The sequence below is a fragment of the Protopterus annectens genome, chromosome 7.part0 (assembly GCF_019279795.1).
Source record: "Protopterus annectens isolate FY-2018-M chromosome 7.part0, PAN1.0, whole genome shotgun sequence".
Lineage (NCBI taxonomy): Eukaryota > Metazoa > Chordata > Ceratodontiformes > Protopteridae > Protopterus > Protopterus annectens.
In genome coordinates, this window is record NC_056739.1 from 1,567,999,198 (window position 1) to 1,568,006,697 (window position 7,500).

The following is a 7,500-nucleotide window of genomic DNA, read 5'->3' on the forward strand; positions in this document are numbered from 1 at the left end:
TGTTCCAGCCTTTATTTCTTCCTTTGCATGTGTCAGCATACATATATTTCAGCAGCAAGGAAAAGAAAAGAACTAGACCACCCTCCCTCTTGTTCATAAGTGGTGGACCGTTTATTTTCCAGAAAAAAACTTACCCTTTCTTATTTTTCCCACTGTTTGATTTATGAAGGAGATCTTCCTTAGCTGGAGCATTCAACAAATTGTCCATTGATTTTTAGGGTTCTTCCTTGTTTTACTTTACTTGCCAGTATTTTCTTGGTGAATAAAGGGAATAGCTTTTCTGGGCAGCATTCCCTTGTCACACATTATTCTGTTCACTCTCTCTCTTTCAGAGATGCTGTCTCCACAGCCCACATGGCCCTCACCCTGACAAAACTTCTTATACTATTCAGTCTCCACATGGCCTTCTCTGGCATTTATAACTTGCATTGTTTGATTTGTGACAAAAATCTATTCCTCCTTAATCCTGAGCCCAGTGAGTAATCTTGGTCTACAAATACTCTTCCACCACAACTCACTGAGGAGCTTCTCTTCAGTTGTTAGGTTTGCAGTTTCGCTATTGTCTGTCTTGGGAAGAGCGCTGATGAACCCAAAGCAGTATGGATCCTATGTACCTTCTCATCTGGAATACTTGGCCATTTGCTGAGCTGCTTCACCATGAACATTAAGTAACTTTTACATCTGGCTCCTTCCAGGACATTGGCAAATCTCAATTTTTCTCTCCTCCCTCTCCACTATTTTTTCTTTAATCTCTTCTGGGGTCACCTGCAGCTCAGCTGTCTGTGATGTATACTCATCTCCCTTTTTGGTCAGTCTGTCTATGATGTCTCATTGATCTGACAAATCGAATCTCTGAACATTCTCTACACATATTCTAACCAGGAATCTTTCATATTTTTCACTAAACTATATACTTTATCTAATTTTTCCTGAATTTTGACATGCCTGCTTCTTGACTAAGTCTCAGTCCCTCCCCTTGGGATCTTAGTTGGCCCAGTTTGTGTAGCTGCCACTCAACAGTCGTTTTTGGCTTGTTCTGATAAGTGTATTTGGCCCTAGTTTTCCATTTCCATTCATCATGGAACTTGAAATCTCTTCTCTATGGTTTAGGTTTCATTTTCCTCTTAACACCATTGCTTGAGTGAGGTAGGAAAAAGAAAGTCATAGCATATCTGTTCGGCACCATTACTGGAAGTGATTTCTTAGTTTTTTTTTTTTTTTTAAATGAAGATTGCAGAAACGTACATGACACACACCTCTTAACCTCTTAGTGCAAGAAATCTGAACAAAGCAAAAAAAATAATATGGGGGTAAAGGCTAAAATCAGGGACAGTTTTAAAATACTGTTCTTATAAACTTGGAAAGTTGCTGTAATAACTGGTTTTACATTATCATACATTTTCTAAAGGATATGAAGCTCAGATGTTTCATTATTCAGTGACTGCAACCCTGATTCCCCCCCCCCCCCCCAAAAAAAAAAAAAACATAGGATGCAAAAATCTGGAAAACTGCAATGTATGAGACATAAGAAAAATAATTGATCATCATACTTCACTGTATATCATGCTGATGTCTGCACACTTCTAAAGCTAGACAGTAAAAGTGCTCTAAGCAGTACCTTAATTTGCTTACAGATGTAAGGTTGCAATATGTTAAGTGTTGGGAAAACAGTGAAATAGTACTTTACAGACACTAAAGGTATATTTAAATATCTGCACCTTATCCCACCCATCATTAGCTTTAAATTATGGTACAGAGTTTTAGTAAAATAGACAGTTTCCTTTGTACAAGCTGGATGTTCAGTATTATAAATTTGTAAGGGAGTGGCCACATTAAATTACTGTATAAAGTTAGGGGCACACACCCCTTATAAACACTACTACAAAATACAGATAAAAACAATACAGCGGCTATTTTAAACAGACAAAAAAAAGTTATGTACTCAGCATAACATTCCATCTGTGTTGTCCATTTTTATTCCCCCTCAACTGATGGGTTTGGATCCAATCCCTTGGATCTGACTTGGCCATTGCTAAAGCTTGTTGCATCCAAAAACTCTCAAGCTTCTCCCTTACCCATAATGCACCATTCCCAAGTACCTCAGATTTTGTTTGCTGATTTTACTAGAAAGGAGATATTTGCAGACATATAGGAAGAAGACTGTATCTGGAGCTCTATATAAAGGACAGTGATATCCACTAAGCACTTATTCTTCCAAAACTTTTCAAAGGATGGGGGTTGGTAGGTGGGGAGTTGAGGAAGAATGAAAATGGACAACACAGATGGAACATTATGGTGAATACATACCCTCTTTATCTGATGCTGTCAATGTTCATTTTATCTTTAACTGATGGGACAGAACAGCTACCTAAGATCCCATTTGGACTCATGGAAGGATATTCCTGAGCACAGCTGAACAAAAAGATGCTCAACCTGTGGAGGCCATTTCCCATTTGTAATGAGTAACAAAGATATGGGGAGTAGCCCGAGTTGCTGCTGTGCAAATATCATCCAAGGACATTTTAGACTGAAAAACTGAAGTTGCCATGAATCTAGCTGAATGGGCCTGTAATGATTTTGCTAAGGTAGTGCCCAATTTGTTATAAATAAATGAAATACAGTCAGTCAGCCACCTTGCTAAAGTTACTTTGGCAACTGGCTTTCCCAATTTTACTTCTGCAAATGAGACAAACAATTGGTTGATTTTCCTGATGTCTTTTGTTCTATTTAGATAAAAAACATCATTGTCTGTGAACATCCAATAAATGTAACATGTTTGCCCTTGTTATCAAATTTAGGAAAGAATACTGGCAAGTTAATGGACTGATATTTGATTCTGACACCACTTTAGGAAGAAAGGATGCGTTAGTTCACAATGTAACTCTAGCCTTGTGAAAAATCAAATTTGGAGGTTTTAAGAACAATGCTGGAATTTCAGAAATAATGGCTACCAGAAAAATTGTGTTCCAAGCAAGGTATTTCAGATCACACTTGGCTGCTGGTTTGAATGGGGAATGAGTAAAACCTTGTAGCACCAGATTCAGGTCTCATGGGGGAGTAGGGTCTTTAAAGGGAGGTCTTAGAAAATGAGTGCTTTGGAAATAGGATTTCCAGAGCTTATAAGAAGCAACAGAGGAACCCTCAAATCCAGTGTGAAAATTCGATATTGCTGCTAACTGAACCTTAACTGTTGAGGAACTAGCTTCTTTAAAGAGTAGAGCCAAAAATTCAAGGATTTTATGTATGGGAGCTGAAAAAGGATCAACATTATTTTGGCAAGCCCAGTAACAAAACTTTTCCATTTACTGGAGTAGAGTTTTCATGTAGAGGGTTTATGGGAAGATAAACGTATATGTCAGACAGGTGAAGAGAGCATAGGTTGTCTGGCTATTAATGGAATTGGAGAAGGCAGGCTGTCATCCTGAGGTTTGATATGTCTGGATGAATCATGCCTTTCGGATGGGACAGGAGGTCTGGAGTCAGATCCAGAATCCAAGGTTGGTGGATTAAGTGAGGCCAAAGGAAGAGGAACCAAATCTGTTGAGGCCAGTAAGGTGCAATGAGGATGACTTTACTCTTCAACATGGCAGCCTTCTGAAGGAACTTCGGAATTAGTAGAATTGGTGGATAAGCATAAAGATGACCAGGTGGCCAATCATGAAGTAGAGCATCCCTCAGTGATTCCCCCTGCAGGGGGGATTAGGGCAAAGTAGCTGGTCATTTGCTGTTTAGGGAGGAAGCAAAAAAGATTGCAGCAAGGCTAGCCTCACTGACAGGAAATCATTTCTGTGAAGTTCTTGTTGAGGGACCACTCATGAGGTAGAATAATGCACCTGCTCAGCTTGCCTGCTATCAAATTGGACTTCCCTGAAATCTGTGTTGCTATGAGAAAGCGGTTGGATGAGATCACCCATTGCCACACACTAACACTTCAACACAAGGGATATGATCTGGTCCCTCCATGTTTTTTGATGTAACCAAACTACTGATTTATTGTCTGTTTGAATTACAATCGTCCCTAGTGGGAGGGAAATCTGAAGGGCCTGCAATGCTAAAAACACTGCTCTCATCTTTAGGACATTGATATGGAAGTTGGCCTCTTTGGGGGACCAAGTGCTTTGGATTGTTTTCCCCAGAAAATGCCCCCCCCCCCCCACTCCAGCTAGGAAACATATGCTGTCACTAGGGCCTTGGGTTAAGAGGGAATGAATGGACAGCCTTGTACAACCTGGTCCAACTGAATATGCCACTCAAGATCCCTCTTGCATGTGTGGTTGATTTGTATTGGAGTTGACATGTGTTGGTAAAGTATCAACCACTATGTTGCTAGCATCCACTGTAGGATCCTCATGTAAAATCTGTTGTTGCTGCTGACATTGATCCTAGAATGTGAAGGACCAAGGGGGCTGAAATCTTGGTACTACATATTATGAGACCTTATAGTCTCAAACATGGATAGAAGTAGTGAGGCTATCACTGACTGTACTGAAGAATGGTCCTATAAATTCCAAATTTTGAGTTGGTTCTAGTTGAGACTTCTCATAGTTTATGGTTATCCTCAAATGAGAACATGTCTAGGGAACCCAATCTCTTGTCCTTGAGTCATTTGTCTACATATGGAAACACCCAGAATCCTTGCAATTCAAGTGAGGTGTTACTACTGCCATACATTTGGTAAACACCCTGGAGGCTGTGGTGAGAATAAAGGGCAGAACTCTGAACTGGTAATGACTGGCTCCCAGCCAGAAGTGTAAATCCCTTCTGGATTACCTATTCGTCTTTATGTGATACTACACATCCTGAAGGTCCATCGAGCACATCCAGTCATCATTGCAGAGAAAAGGGAGAATAGACTGAACCTTGACCATCCGGAACTTGGTACATCGAACTGACTTGTTTACATTGCTGTGATCCAAAACTGGTCTCCAGTCCCCTGTTTTCTTTGGCACTAAAAAGAATCTTAAGTAAGTTCCAGATTCTAACTGGTCTGGTGTGACCTCTTGGATGACTCTTTTTCTAGTAGGTTTTGCACCTTAATTGCTGCTTGTTCCTCTGGGTGGAACATTGGGGATTTTTCTTGAAATTGGAGGAGGAAGGGAAAAATGGTATTGTATAACCCTCAACAAATAATCCTCTGCACCCAAGTATCTTTTGTTATTTCTAGCTAGGCTCTATGGTGTAGGGATAGTTTATGCCTGATTGCCTCCAGAGGAGGGCACTTGGGCCTCCTTTCAGAAACACTGGAAGGGTCTGTCAAAGAATTAATCTCTGGACCCCTGGTTTTGCGGTCCATCTCTGCTGTGGGAGGGGGTGTCTACCATTAGAGTTCCCCCCCTCTACCCCTGGGGAACTTCCTCCACGTGTGTCCGGGAAAGATCTCTAGGACTTTTTGAACCACATTTTTCAACTAATTTGTTCATTCCCAGAAGAGGATCTTTGAGGCATTGAAAAACATATGCCATGGCAAACAGGGTCTTTCCATCCTTCTCACACCTGGATAATGTGTATTTCACTTTCAGGCCAAAGATGTGCTGTCAAAAGGAGCATTGACGAACCAAGACTTGAAGGGATTCGCAGAATCACATAAGCACATCCAGGCATGCCTCCTGATGAAAATGCCTGAACCCACTACCCTTGAGGTTACTTCGGCTACATGTGAAATGATTCACATGGATGAATTGGAGACAAACTGCAGGATAGCCAACTGAGAAGTGACGATGATTGTACTTCCTCAGAAACAGATTGTGAGAGGGCATTTGAAAGCTCCTTAATCAAATCCCTCTATAACCTTGTGAAATCCACCACTAATTCAGTGACCTTAAGGGGAAGGTCACTGAACCATACACATGCTTCCCAAACCTGTCCATTACCTGAGACTCCTTGTTGGGGGGATAAACAGTGGAACCTCTCCTCAGCAAGTTCCTTTTTAGTGGTCTGTGCCACAACCTTAGCATCAACAGGCACTCCTTTTCCCCAAAACTGTTTGTCCTCCAGTTGTGTCATAGTTTTGTCAGGTCTCCGAGGTATTGGTTCAGTAGTGTCAGGATCCTTCTATGCCCGCCGAGAGATCAACTCAATGAGCTCATTGGTGGATGGCGTCACCCAGGAGGTACATGTGTCAGTACCAAAAGCCTCCAGGAATACAGACTGCTCGGATGAAGGGTTGCTGGACATCCAACCGCCTCTGTCTGTTTAAAGATTTCAAGGATGTCTCCCAAATGAGACATCTTCATGAGGTGGCTATGGGGACCCTTCACCCTCATCAAAGTCTGTATCTTCTATGATAGACTGCTCTGGGGAGTCCATGTTCTTCCTGCATGTCTTATTAGGGACCTCCTCAGTGGGGTGCTCTGGGGAGGTATCGGAAGAAGTTGGGATACCCTGCTGGGAAGCCTGGGGTTTCAGTACTGGCTGTTCCTGTGGAAAAGAAGTTGAGACTTAGAGCATAGAGATGTCAAGGCTGTAGACTGAGGATCCAAGGGGGTAGGAACCATCTTGTGTTGCTGAAGCAGACAGTGCTCTCTCCATACCCTCAAAGGCAGACCTTCGATCCAAAAATGCAACCTTTTCGACCTTTGTCCCTCCCTGCTTCAAGGACAATCTCCCAGAGGCAGAAGCCAGAGCAGAGCAAACCCGTGCTGAGGCTCAAAGGTGCAGAGATGGCTCTAACAACTTCAGAGTTGACTCCAACACCTCAGAGCTGACACAGAAGCCTCAGCTGCAAGACCTCTGTGCACTGGACTGAACCAAAGTGCTCAGAGTGAACTTCAGATCTGAGGATAATGGTATCCTCGGATCCAAGTCAGACAGGTCAGATCCAAGGACTCAGACAGTGAAAGGAGTCAGAGGAGGAACTGGCAGAGGAGGTGTGATAGAAGATAAACTCCTACCCCTTTGGGTCAGGAGGTCCTAAGGGACACCCGTCAGTCTGCACTGAGAGAATTCTCATCACTTTCTCCACATCATCTTCTGTTAAGCTCCTGGAAGAGCAAGTAGAAAATACAGAAGGGTATCTAGGTCTCTCCATAAAGGAAGAGGGAACCCTGGAGGGAACTGGGTCTACTGAAGGGGAGAATCTAGTCCTTGGAAGGTAAATAATGTTGGATGGAGTAGCTGGATTGGTTGGCTTTTGCATCGCATCTGAGTTCATTGAATCCAGCATCTCTTTTTTTTCTTTTGGTTCAGATCTGATGTTGAGGTCAGATCCGATAAATCTTTTTCTTTGCTTCAGAGCCAAGGTTGAGGTCAGATCTGATAATTTAGACTTTTTTTCCTTTAGGATCTGAAGGGGAAGTCGGATCAGAAGGTGGTCTTTTCCTAGATTGCTCTGAAGCCTTGGAGGAAGAGGTAGAATAGCTCAGAGAAGGAGATTTAGACCTCTTAGATTTTTTAGGGGGGCATAGGTCAAGATAAAGCCTCTCCAAAAGAAGGAAGAGTCCCTCTTAAAACCAATTTATTCTTTCTTTCTACCAGGGCTCAAGGGTTAAACCATTAACAACT

General features: G+C 42.2%; 1 protein-coding gene across 3 annotated transcripts in view; it reads left to right on the plus strand.

The window, feature by feature from the left end:
* Nucleotides 1–7,500, plus strand: part of FBXW12 (F-box and WD repeat domain containing 12) — a 1,108,462-nt gene that overhangs the window by 1,099,338 nt on the left and 1,624 nt on the right. The window lies entirely within an intron of this gene.